General features: G+C 37.1%; 1 pseudogene across 1 annotated transcript; it reads left to right on the forward strand.

The window, feature by feature from the left end:
* Positions 1-8,954: 8,954 nt before the first annotated feature.
* On the forward strand, positions 8,955-9,914 carry LOC145546589 (peptidyl-prolyl cis-trans isomerase FKBP3 pseudogene; annotated as a pseudogene). Its single transcript, XR_014083056.1, has one exon. The product of XR_014083056.1 is annotated as a peptidyl-prolyl cis-trans isomerase FKBP3 pseudogene (transcript).
* Positions 9,915-13,394: the final 3,480 nt, after the last annotated feature.

Here is a 13,394-nt window from a genome sequence, read left to right on the forward strand (position 1 = left end):
CTAAGTTCTTGGAGGAAAAGTAAATAAGTGGGTGAGTTCTGTGATGGCCCCAGTTTACTGCATTGGAGGGAATTTCCAGATCACACCAGACAGCTTGGGCAAGCTGAGGCAGCCGAGATCTGAGGGGCAGAAAGAAGGGAGAGAAAAAGAGCTCCACAGTAATCCTCTAGGTTCAGTAAATAAACTAGTTGGTCCTTCATTAATTTGACTATTTTCCTCAAAGAATAACTCTTGGTTTTCTCAGTAGAACTCATTTGTTTTCTTAGTAATTTTTAAATTTTGTCTTTATCAATTAGTTTCTCTGTCTTCCTTAAATTTATCATTTTATTCTGTTTTCAATATCTTGGAGACAATACTGCTTCATTTATTTTCTGAGCTAATACAAATATGTGGATTGATGCCCACAGACCAAAGTTCTTGCTCAGCATCACACCGTACTAATAATTTCAATGCTACGAGTGAAACCGAGCAGGAACCTGCAGGGCCCTTTCAGGAACAAAAGCCCCTCCTCCATGTCCTTTTCCTGGTTTGAGGAAAGCTGAAGTCTCCCATGCCTCCCCTGAGTCACAAAAGAGCAGATTCAAGCAGTTAATGATTAGGCTATTTGAGTCACAGAATTGTTAGTCCTTCCCTAAAGGACATAGATAACTATCTTACTGAGTTGTTTTATAGATAAGATACTGTAACTACCACAAGAGGGAAAGAGAGAACTGTGTGATGACCAGTCTACAGTCATGACATAAGCTGGTCCATCTTGAGCAGTACTGAACCTATGGCTCACACATTCCTAAGAAGAGGCCTCAAGAGAATGGGATTAACACTATAGGTCATAATAATCTGTATGTTTGTGAATATCAAATAAGTGTGCCTTGTTCTTCCTGTACATGTAAACAGGCCATTCATGTTCTTAAAGAGATGCTGCAGACCCTTGATAACATCTTCCACTCAAAGACTTTGCCAGCCTAAAGCAGCTGCAGAAGATTCACCTTGGTCCCTGATCCCATAGAAACGGAATGATGTCTGGCAGGGGGTATTTGTCATCAGCCCCAGAAAGCTAGCAGAAGATAGACTTCACCAAGCTATATTTCACCTTAACTGTCACACCAGGTGCCCCAAGACTTCACTAATCTTCAGCCCAAGCACACCTCTCAAATCTTTTGATCACACAATGCCTATTCTAACTTGTTGATTCTTTTCTGAAAGAAGCAGGAATAAAGAATAAGTAATTAACAGATGACTACATCTTTTCCCCAGCCTTCCCTTCAGTAATCCTGCCAGCAAACTATGTGAACAAGATAGCATCTAGAGGAGGATCCCAAGAAGACAGCAAGTTTGCATTCAGTGGAAAACTGTGAAGAATCTGACTTAATGACTAACTGAAATTATTTCCCTTTTAAAAACTTTATCACTGAGCAGATTCTTGGGAACAGATTTTATCGCTCAACAGAATCTGGGACACAATCAATCCACCTTCTCCCCAGGGTGCAACCTCTCCCTTTCCAACCAACACTTGTCTCTCAAGTATTGGCTTTTGAGCTGCAGAACCTGAGTTTGATAACACAAAGGCTCCAAAGAGCTCAGAAAGTAGGTGGCATTAAGGGTGTTTTCACGGATGTTTCTTTCCCATATCAAACATGCATTTTCCAGTCCAGAATAATTGATGATGTTCACATAGCAGGAGGAACATTTAAATTAGGTAAAATCTCTATTTTATATACCAAAACTTGTGTAGCTTATATGCCATTTTCCAGTGAGCCAGAGTTGGACACAACTGAGTGACTTCACTTTCACTTTGAATCTCGTATTTCTATAGATTTTGATTTTATTTACTCTAACCCTTGAGTCAGTGATATTCTCCTAAGGGAAATCTATAGATAAGATCTTCCTCTTAGCAAGTTTAGTCCATTTATCCAGAAGTCTAGTTGACGTGGAGATTAACCAGATCATCTGCTTTCTTTTCCCACCCCCTGGGAATGTTCCTGCACTACAAGGAGTGCATAAGTCACAAGCCAGTTGCTTTAGTTCTTTCTCTCCACTCCCTATCCCATTTAGCAATGAAATAATTCAGCAATATTGATTTTTCTCTAAGAAATACAGTAGCATATGGCTATGATATATGCTCGTATTATAATTAAAGTTATAGCAATATAATTATAATTTATTACTATTCTATATCCTAAATATTGTGTTAAATAATAGTTTAGACTTTTTCTTTGAGTCAGAGTTGTTAAAATGTACTTTTTATTTCCAATGTAAATTCGTCATATTGTTACTTGAGAATATAGACTATATATATATATATTTAGACTATACATTTTTACATTATGGATTTTACTGAAGATTCTTTGTGATTTTGTATGTCAGCAATCTTTATAAATAATTTGTGACTATTCTTCTAAAGAGGCATTCTCTGTAGGATACAGAATTTAATATATATGTGATATTAACTACTAGAATAAGATTCAGATTCTCTACCTCTATGTTAACAGATTTTGGCTTCAGCTACACACTGCAATCTCCCAGGAAGCTTTTATAAACCAACAGTGCCTGGAAAACATTTTAAACCAATTGGAGCCAAATCTGTGTATCTGGGTCCAGATATGAGCACATTTAGAGCTCCCAGACTGATGCAGGTACACTGAGGTACAATCACAGTTCCAGAATCTTTTTTGTGTTATCTTTTATTTTTGTCCTAAAAACAGACGAAAGCATGTTAAAATCGCCCACTAATTTTACTTTAGTCATTTTTTCTTGTCTTTCATGTATTTTTCCTTAAATATTTCACACAGTTATATGACTTAATAGTTACGTTTATCGCAGATAAATCATTCATGTAGATCATTAATTGATTAATACTTTATTTTTAATCATGCATCTTAAGAAAAATCAAAGCTTCTGTTCTTTTAACTGCATGTGTATATATTTCTTCATTTTTTAAACTTCCTGAAATATGCTTCTTTATGTGTACTTCCTGTAAATAATATTTAGCTTGATTAACTTTTTAAAATCCTATCTGCTCATTTTTTCTCTTCTTTTCATTTTTTTCAATTCATACTGATTATTCTATTAGATTTTTTTTTAACTACTTCAACTATTTTGCTTATTGTTTTTTACTCTTATGTTGCCTTGTTGTTTCTGAGTTTTACATCTCTTGGAGTTTGTATTCTACATTTATTTCACACTCTAGGGTGGGCTACAGTCCATGGGGTCACAAAGAGTCCAACGTGACTGAGTGAGCACACAAGGATTTGGAAAGATAAATTCTAATAGAAAAGGGTAGCTATTAAGTTTTAAAACATACATATCATTTTTGGTAATGGCAGACCAGGTGATTTAGACCAACTGCCTACAGAAAACACCTAGAAAAGCTGAACCAAATTTTAAAAAATAAAATGAAGAATCAGCACCACTACCAAGGCAGTGAAACCTCTTATCGCCCTGGAGCACCTACTGATCCTAGAAGATGTGGCTGAAAGGCAGAAGATTGTTTCATTAGATGTGAGGCTGAAGTTTTGTGTGCACAAAAACTGAAGTGCAGTTGTCGCCTAGAAGGGAAGTGCTGACAGGCTACACGTCTGGCATAAATATAAAGAAATAGGCTGGCTCTCTTGGGAACTAGGGGTCAGTGTTATTTAAATAATAGTAGTGGATTTTGGACTTTTAACTCTCTCTACATTTTAAATTCCACAAAAGATGATTATGATTTTATATATTTAATGTTCTTTTAGAATTATCCAAATTTACCCTTATTGCTTTGTATTCATTCTTGTACCTTCAAGTTTTCACCAAGGATTATTTTTCTTCTGCCTGGAGGATGTTTTCTTTGCTGCAAATTGCTGGTGGTTAATTCTTAAAATTTTAGAGTGCTGGAAAGCATGCCTTTTTACTATGATTTTTATAGGGTACATTTGCTGGGCACAGACCTCTAGATTAGTAACTATTTTCTATCAGCTACTTTGTAGACAAAATCTTATCATCTGCCTTCCAAGGTTACTTTTGAAATACTAGCTGATGGGCTTTTTCTTTCTTTCTATACATATTATAGGAGAAGGCAATGGCACCCCACTCCAGTACTCTTGCCTGGAAAATCCCATGGATGGAGGAGCCTGGTGGGCTGCAGTCCATGGGGTTGTGAAGAATCGGACACGACTGAGCGACTTCACTTTCGCTTTTCACTTTCATGCATTGGAGAAGGAGATGGCAACCCACTCCAGTGTTCTTGCCTGGAGAATCCCAGGGATGGGGGAGCCTGGTGGGCTGCCGTCTATGGGGTAGCACAGAGTCGGACACGACTGAAGCGACTTAGCAGCAGCATACATATTATATCCTTTTCTCCTGGTCTCCTTAAGGTTTTTCCTTCTACGTTGTTGGCTTTTGGCAATTTTACAGTTTTACTATGCTCAAGCTAAGCGTTCTTTTCTTTGTATTTATCTTGTTTTGGGTTTCTAATGCTTCTTGACTCCAGGCTTTGATGTCTTTTGCAAGTTAAAGAAAATAAACACCCGAAATTTATTCAAATACTGGTCTTCCCACTCTTTTCTCTGTCCTCTTTCTGAGGTTCTGCTTACATGTATGTTAGATGGTTTTACCATGACCTACATGTCTCTTAGGTTTTTCTATGTATCTTTATTTTGTGTGAGTGTTTTCATGATTTATTCTCATTATGTCTATTCTCGTGTTTAATATTTCATATGAAAGCTTTGGAGATATGATGTGGCTTAGTATAATGCTATTGTTCTGCATAGAGGAATTCTATCTGCTTCTGGCCAATAGCTGGAAATTCCAGAAATGGAAGATTAGCCTCTTGCAACCAAGAACTGAAATGAATTAACATTTGAATTAGGAAATATGCTTTCAAAAGCTTGCTTTTAATGTCAGCACCACACTGCCTTCTTTTTAAGGGTTCACTTTAGAATATGGTTTTCACTGGTGGGGTACTTTCTGAATCCTTAAGTATCTGAGGATTTCTTTTGCTCTTTTCATATGAGAACAACAATTTGTTTCTATCTCAAATTTCTGGGTCACTACTTTTTTTTATCTAACCCTATATAGATGATCATATATTGGGAAAGTGAAGTCCTAGGACAGCACCATATCTTTGTCTCTACAAGTTAACTTAAAGAGAAAGTCTGACTGCATGTCTATTGTAATCTTTCTCTTTTTTAAATTTCATAACTTTGCCTGATCTGCAAATATGCCTAAGTATTGCTTTTTATAAATTTTTTTTCTTGTAAAGGGTAAGCCATTTCTTTTGATCCAGAGTTCTCAAAGGTACAGACATTTTTCTTCTTTCTTTGAATACAGCTCCTACTTATATAATTTTATCTCTTTATTTAGGCACACTATTGTTGGGGGGCTCCAAAATCACTGCAGATGGTGATTGCAGCCATGAAATTAACAGACACTTACTCCTTGGAAGGAAAGTTATGACCAACCTAGACAGCATATTAGAAAGCAGAGACATTACTTTGTCAACAAAGGTCCATCTAGTCAAGGCTATGGCTTTTCCTGTAGTCATGTATGGATGTGAGAGTTGGACTATAAAGAAAGCTGAGCACCGAAGAATTGATGCTTTTGAACTGTGGTGTTGGAGAAGACTGTTGAGAGTCCCTTGGACTGCAAGGAGATCCAACCAGTCCATCCTAAAGGAGATCAGTCCTGGGTGTTCATTGGAAGGACTGATGTTGAAGCTGAAACTCCAGTACTTTGGCCACCTGATGTGAAGAGATGACTCATTGGAAAAGACCCTGATGCTGGGAAATGTTGAGGGCTGGAGGAGAAGGGGACGACAGAGGATGAGATGGTTGGATGGCATCACTGACCCTATGGACATGGGTTTGGGTACACTCCGGCAGTTGTTGATGGACAGGGAGGCCTGGTGTGCTGCGGTTCATGGGGTCACAAAGAGTCAGACACGACTGAGCAACTGAACTGAACTGAACTGAATTACTCAGGGGTGATATTTCTATTTTCGGGCTTCCATATTGGCCATCATTCTGTCATTACTTTCAATAATTTAAACTTCAGTTGACATCCTGAAGACTATTCCCAGCCTCATACTGTGAGATACACTTCTTGAAGTGCTAATTCTGCCATCTAAAACTACTACTGTAAATATTAATATTATACATTTGAATCATAGTGTTCCATTACATTTTAAAATAAATCTATTACTATACAATGGTTTACAAAAAAATGTAACAGTTACCTACCCCAGCACTATACACCTCAGTCTTAATGCTGCTCCCAAAGAATACCCATTTTAATAGTTTCTGTTTCAGTTCTTTTTATGATTATATGTTTCCTCTGTGTATTCAAATAATACACTAAAGCTCTTGCTTCATAGTTAGAAGCTCTTGATTTCATTCTTTGTACGAGGGAGCTGTTAAAGCACTTGCTCTGTCTTTGCCCACCTCCCCCATCCCTTCCACCTTCTTAATTCTGTATCCTGTATTATTACATAGTCAATACCATTAATACTTATATTCTCCTTCATAACAATAATTAAACCTTCTGTGCTTTGTCCACACATGGATAAGTTGAAAGTCATCAAATTAGCATCACTTTGGGAGGTTCACTGCAGAACCAATGAAAGTAATGTAACCACATTTCCCTTCTTATAGGCTCTAAGGGTGCTCTCAATTTCTTCTACATGGTACCTTTATTATATCTTTAAACTATTCCAGTATCTCAAGCATTCTACTAAACTGTGCATGAGATAGATACTTTTGTTAATGCTTCTTCTCTGTCTAAAATTTTACGGATTATTTTCCAGTCTGTACTGGTTGTTCTCTAGGACCCCAGCTGTCTGCCACTTTGGGACAGCTCCACTCTGCTCTTAAAGTTAATGCACTATTTCATGGCTCCTAAAACTTTATTTTTTTTTTTTTAACTGAGGGAAATCTTTAAGAACTTTCTTAATATAGAGAATATGGAAAGTAAATTTCCTGAGTTATTTTGTGTCAAAAATATCTTTATTCTTCCTTCCTGCTTGATTGAGAGTTTGGCTATATATCAAATGGCAATATAAATATAGATAAGAATTATTTCAAGTGACTTTAAAACAACAGAATTTGCACTATATATTCCTGAGGGACAAACTGAATTCTATGTTTATATTATTAATATAATAGTAATATTTATATTATAATAGTAATATTTATCTACTAAATTTTATTATGTGGTTTGTTATAGTGATATTGTAATTTTTAAATCTATTGTATGCATAGGAAAATCCAAATTAGAAATCAAATTACTACTTTTATGAGCCAAAAGTTTAGTATAAAAGAAAATAGATATACTGATAAAGTAAAAAAATGAAGTAAAAATTCTGTAATGTTACATAAGAGTATGGACTGTTGATTATTTTGTCATTTTAAAACTGTATTTTCTAGCTATGTCCACTGAACATGCCTGTAATAAATGACAACACATTAGCAATGAGTAATCTGACACCCAGAGATCCTTGAAGGACTAGCTGATTCCAAGTCTAGAGCTGGAAATGTATAGAATTAGGCTGAGATATCCTGTTCCAGAGGGTTTCACGGGTGGCTCAGTGGTAAGGAATCCGCCACCAATGCAGAAGACGCAGGAGACACCACGGGTTCAATCCCTGGGTCAGGAAGATCCCTTGGAGGAGGGCATGGCAACACACTCCAGTATTCTTGCCTTGGAGAATCCCACAGACAGAGGATCCTGGCAGGCTACAGTCCATGGGGTCACACAGAGTGGGACACAACTGAAGCAACTGAGCACAAGCAAGCACATCCTATGCCAGAAAGCAAGGACGTTCCCAAGAATAACGGGTTAATGCAAAAAAAGGAAAAAAACAAACAAAAAAAAGAGACAAACTCAGAGGCCCCCTTTGGTCAAAGGAAAAGCAGTTTGTTGTTGATGCTGTTTTACACTGCACCATTTGATTTCATTTCATTTTTTGGCTACCATGTGGGATCTTAGTTCCCTGACCGGGGATCAAACTCGTGCCCCTCTGCACTGGAGGAGCAGAGCCCTAACTACTGGATCACAGGGAAGTCCCAGGAAAAGCAACTTGAGTGAATATAGCCAATTAGAACATACTGACTATATTAAGTCCTATGAATTCAACAAAATGCCTCATTGAACATCACTGTAAATAACTACGGCAATAACTCTGAAAACTGGCCCTTTAAGACGAAGGACATTAGCCTGCCTTTCCTGTGTTCAATATATTTCAAGATAATCAGATATCTCTAGTTGATGGAAAAAAGTCCTTCACTGAAGAATTCCAGCTGGAAATGTAGAAGCATTCAAAGAACAGTCAATCTTTTTTTTCACAACTCCTAATGAAATAAATAATGGATTCGGGCAATGATTATAAATTAATAAAACAGTAGATTAAAAGTTATGAGATGTTTCATAATAATTGGGTTGGACTGCCAAGACTTGTATCTACTGATGAGTCTTAGCATCACTGAAGATGAAACAAGCAGTCATTGTGGTCCTGAAATGTGACGTAACGTGACGCACAGCTTTACCTATAAAGAGCTGTTGCAAAAGAAACAAAAACCCTGAACCTAAATCTCATCTAGATTCACAGCTAACTTCATTTATAAGAGATAAATAAAAGTTAGTTAAATGACACTGAAAAAAAAAGTGAATGAACAAACTCAGAACGTGGAATATTCCTTAGGACCACTAACCTGCTTTCGCACAACTTCAGTAGCACGAGGGGAGGAAAGGGAAAAGAGGGAGGGCTGCAGAGACAATCAATCAAAACATTCAAGAGACACGGCACAGAAGCAATGAGTAAAACAACTATAATAAAACATTTTTGAGATAACCATGGAAATTTGATTATAGACTGAATATTAAGTGACACTTAAAAACAACTGTTTATTTTGTCAGATGTGATAATGACAGTTTGGTGTTGCAAGAAAATATTTACATTTAAAACAATATATAAGGCGGGCCGGCTCAGTAAAGCGGAGGCAGCGGGGGAAGATGGCGGCGGCCGTTCCGCAGCGGACCTGGACCGTGGAGCAGCTGCGCAGCGAGCAGCTCCCCAAGAAGGACATTATCAAGTTTCTGCAGGATCACGGTTCAGATTCGTTTCTTGCAGAACATAAATTATTAGGAAACATTAAAAATGTGGCCAAGACAGCTAACAAGGACCATTTGGTTACAGCCTATAACCATCTTTTCGAAAGTAAGCGTTTCAAGGGTACTGAAAGTATAAGTAAAGTGTCTGAGCAGGTGAAAAATGTGAAGCTTAATGAAGATAAACCCAAAGAAACCAAGTCTGAAGAGACTCTGGATGAGGGTCCACCAAAATATACAAAATCTGTTCTTAAAAAAGGAGATAAAACCAACTTTCCCAAAAAGGGAGATGTTGTTCACTGCTGGTATACAGGAACACTACAAGACGGGACTGTTTTTGATACTAATATTCAAACAAGTTCAAAGAAGAAGAAAAATGCCAAGCCTTTAAGTTTTAAGGTTGGGATAGGCAAAGTTATCAGAGGGTGGGATGAAGCACTCTTGACTATGAGTAAAGGAGAAAAGGCTCGACTGGAGATTGAACCAGAATGGGCTTATGGAAAGAAAGGACAGCCTGATGCCAAAATTCCACCTAACGCAAAACTTACTTTTGAAGTAGAATTGGTGGATATTGACTGAAATAGTTAAGAAATCAACAATAAAACATGGCCGTGAAGAAACTTATGTATCTAATTAGAGCTGGTTACTATTGTTAAGCGAAGAGTCAACTGGAAAATTCAAGTTAGAACATGTTTACTTGATCCCTCAACTTTTAAGAAATGTAATCCATTATAAACCCTTGAACTTTAAAATATTTTACTACAGCTGTGTAAAATATCATTTAAAGAGAACTGATTTGCCTTTTACCTCATGTTGTAAACTAAAAAGCTCAATAAAAATGTATCCAGTGTCTTGAAAAAAAAAGAAAAAAAACAATATATACTGATAGAGGTACAAGTGAAATGACCTGCCACCATTGATTTGCTTTTAGACTCCTCAGAAATGGAAAAAAAATGTAAAGAAGAGATAGACAAAGCAAATATAAGATCTTGATAGGTATGTAAAAATTCAGCGTGCTCCCTTTAAAAAGGTTTACTAAAAATTTTTTATAGTAAGTATTTTAAAAATAGACACTCTCTTTCTGTGATTTTTTTCCCTACACTTTTTAAATACTGAAGTTTGATATTCAGTTTTATCTTGTACTGTGTCTAAGCTTTAGTATTTAATATTTAACTGCAATCCATTTGGCTTTTGTGTATTTGTGTGTGTGGAAGGGCATGAGTAATGTAAGGGGAAAATCAAAATTCATCAATTTGATTCAATTCAACCAATATTTATTAAGCATCTAATCTCTGCCAGGTATTTGGGATATGAAGATGGATATGATACAGTAGAAATATCAGTCTGCACCCAGTAAATAGAAGTGAATGATTAACTTCTGTCAGGAACAAATGAGAAATAGCTTCATATAGAATTTATAATTTGAGCTGGAGCTTTAAGAATGAGTAAGAGTTTGTCAGAAGGTGAGTGGAAAATTCCTCACAGAGGCAACAAAAGGTTAAGACACAGATAAGTGGAATGAAACCTTAAGGTTTGGGCAACTACTACGGACTTTGCTGTAAGATAAATGCAAGCAAGAAAAGAGATAAAATAGTGGTGGAGGCAATGGCCCTGCTTCTCATACTTAGAAACTGGGCCACACTTTGTAAGAAAGGAAGTAATTAGAAGGACTAAAAAAGGGAATGATTATTCTTTTTAACAGTGGGAGAGGCAGGGAGAAAAAGTAGATGCCTGAAATAACCTAGGCATGAACTAACCTGGGCAAATCAGTGATGACAATAAGAATGAAGAAAATAGTATGGACTTAATAGGTATTTAATAACAGATTAGATTTCCTAATGGAAATCATTCCTGAACATTCACTGGAAGGACTTATCCTGAAGCTGAAACTCCATTACTTTGACCACCTGATGCGAATAACTGACTCGGTGGAAAAGACCCTGATGCTGGGAAAGATTGAAGGTGGGAGGAGAAGGGGACGACAGAGGATGAGATGGTCAGATGGCATCACCGACTCAATGGACATGAGTTTGGGTAAACTCCAGGAGTTCGTGATGGACAGGGAGGCCTGGCATGCTGCAGTCCATGGGGTTGCAAAGAGTCATACATGACTAAGCAACTGAACTGACTGACTGAGCTGAACAGATTAGAGGAGAAAAGGGAAATAATGATTTTACAACCACAGTTTGGAGTTATCTTTACATTATGTTCCCTGGGAGCACCCTGGACTTGATTTTTGCACATAAGTTGATTCTTTATCATTTTCTGCCATCTAACGAGGCTACCAGGTTTCTATACCAGCAAGAACATGCAAACCTTGAAATGGTATATTTTACGTCAAGACCGAAAAATTTAAACATAAAAATTTTTCTATGCCCTTTGGCCTCCTCTCTCCCTTATACGGTGCTTTGTGTATGTATCTGTATTAGACATCCACCAAACCTCCCCCATTGGTAAAAATATGTTCAACCATAAAGAGCAACACAAGGAACAACATTCTCTTAGCATCAACAAGAATTCCTCAAAAGATAATTCTCTCTTGATCTTGTACTTGGCCATGATGACACTTAGATCTGAATTGTATAAGCTGTCAATAATACACTGTTTAATGTACAGTCATCTGTTTCAAAAAACTCATATAACTGTGCCTTGACTTCTACGAGTGGAACAGTTCTCAGAGCTTTCTGAGATACTCTTCCTGGGTTACAATCCTCAAATCTGACTCAAAATTTTCCATTTCTTTCTTAGGCCAACTGATTAATTTTTATCCACAAAACTGACCACCTGAACAGAACAGAAAGACTAAAATGAGACCCACAAAAATTCATCACTTTTTTTGTGAAAAAATTCCACTATAGAACATTGGTGAGATTGTTTTTATCAATCATCAATGCTTGGTCAATAGGATATCCATATGTTTTAATCAGAACACACACACACAAAAGCACCAGCCACAGATAAAGGAAAAACTGATAAACTGGACCTCATTACAACTGAACCTTCATTAATCAAAAAACACAAGAGAGTGAAAAGGTAAGTAAAAAGTAGAAAATATTTCTAACACAAATAATAGAAGGTGAACTCATTCAGAATATAGAAAGAAGAATATAGAAAGCAATGACAACAGACCACCAAATTAAAATATGGCCAAAAGATTTGGACGGCCACTTTCACCAAAAAAAGTTAAGGATATACAAGTGTTCAAAAGCACATGTGAAGGTGTTTTTGCAAATGAGCAGAACCCTATGGAGTCATCCTGAGATAGACCCCTCCCCCGCTCCATGCCTTCAGCTTTAGTTTCTCCCTGAAGTATGTAGATAACAGTATCTGAAGCACATTTCCTGAAATGTTTTCCAGATGCCAAAACCCCCACCAAATGGAAGAAGGTAACTACTTGACCACTGTGAGGCAACCTTCTGGAGCCTGAGGATTGATCATGTTAACCCCTGTGACTCTGCCCTATTACTTTACCATCAACCAATCAGACAACTGTGCCACCAGTTGATCACACACCCTACAACTCCCCTCCCTCATTGTTGTTTTAAAATTGCGCGGCTGAAAGCTATGGGGGAGTTCAGTTGATCTGAGCACCTGCTGCCGGGAACTCCCTGCTTGGCCCCCTGCAATAAACACTGCGGGGTCCTTCATGGCAATCAGGTGTCAGTAGATTGGCTTTACTATGCTCGGGGTGGGGTGGGGGGGCAGACTCAAGTGTGATTCATTAACATTTTAACACATTAATGGCAAGAGATATCAAGATACCCTTTAGCTTTGTGAAGGCAGTGATTAGAAGATACAACTGGGGTTTTTAGGAAACTGAAAATTGTATGTTTCCTAATCTGTGTGCCGGTCTGTTTACTTTGTAAATATTTATCAAGATGTATACACATAACTTGTACACTACTCTTTATGTACACTTACCTCATTAAAAGTTTATTTATAAGTGACTGGAGTTATTTTAGCTCAAATATCAGTGGATTATTTGAGAAAAATTGAGTCCACCCATGAAATGAGCTAAACAGTTCACTAATCAAATGCATCTGGACTTGGATGAACATATACTCATAATTACTAGTGCAAGCATATTTGTCCACACTGACTTGTAGACAATATGTAATAAATATTACCCATCTTTCAAAATCCATTTCAAGATAGTACTTTTTCTATGAAGACTTCTCAGTTCTTCGAATCACTTAAATCACTCTATTTCCACCAGCAATCGTCAACTGAATCAACAACTGCAAAACAATATAGGCTGTCTTATGGTATTCCTTAGATATTTTTCGTATAAGCTAGATTTATCTCCCAGACTACACATT

The sequence above is a fragment of the Giraffa tippelskirchi genome, chromosome 4 (genome assembly GCF_054371585.1).
Source record: "Giraffa tippelskirchi isolate mGirTip1 chromosome 4, T2T-mGirTip1v1.2.pri, whole genome shotgun sequence".
NCBI lineage: Eukaryota > Metazoa > Chordata > Mammalia > Artiodactyla > Giraffidae > Giraffa > Giraffa tippelskirchi.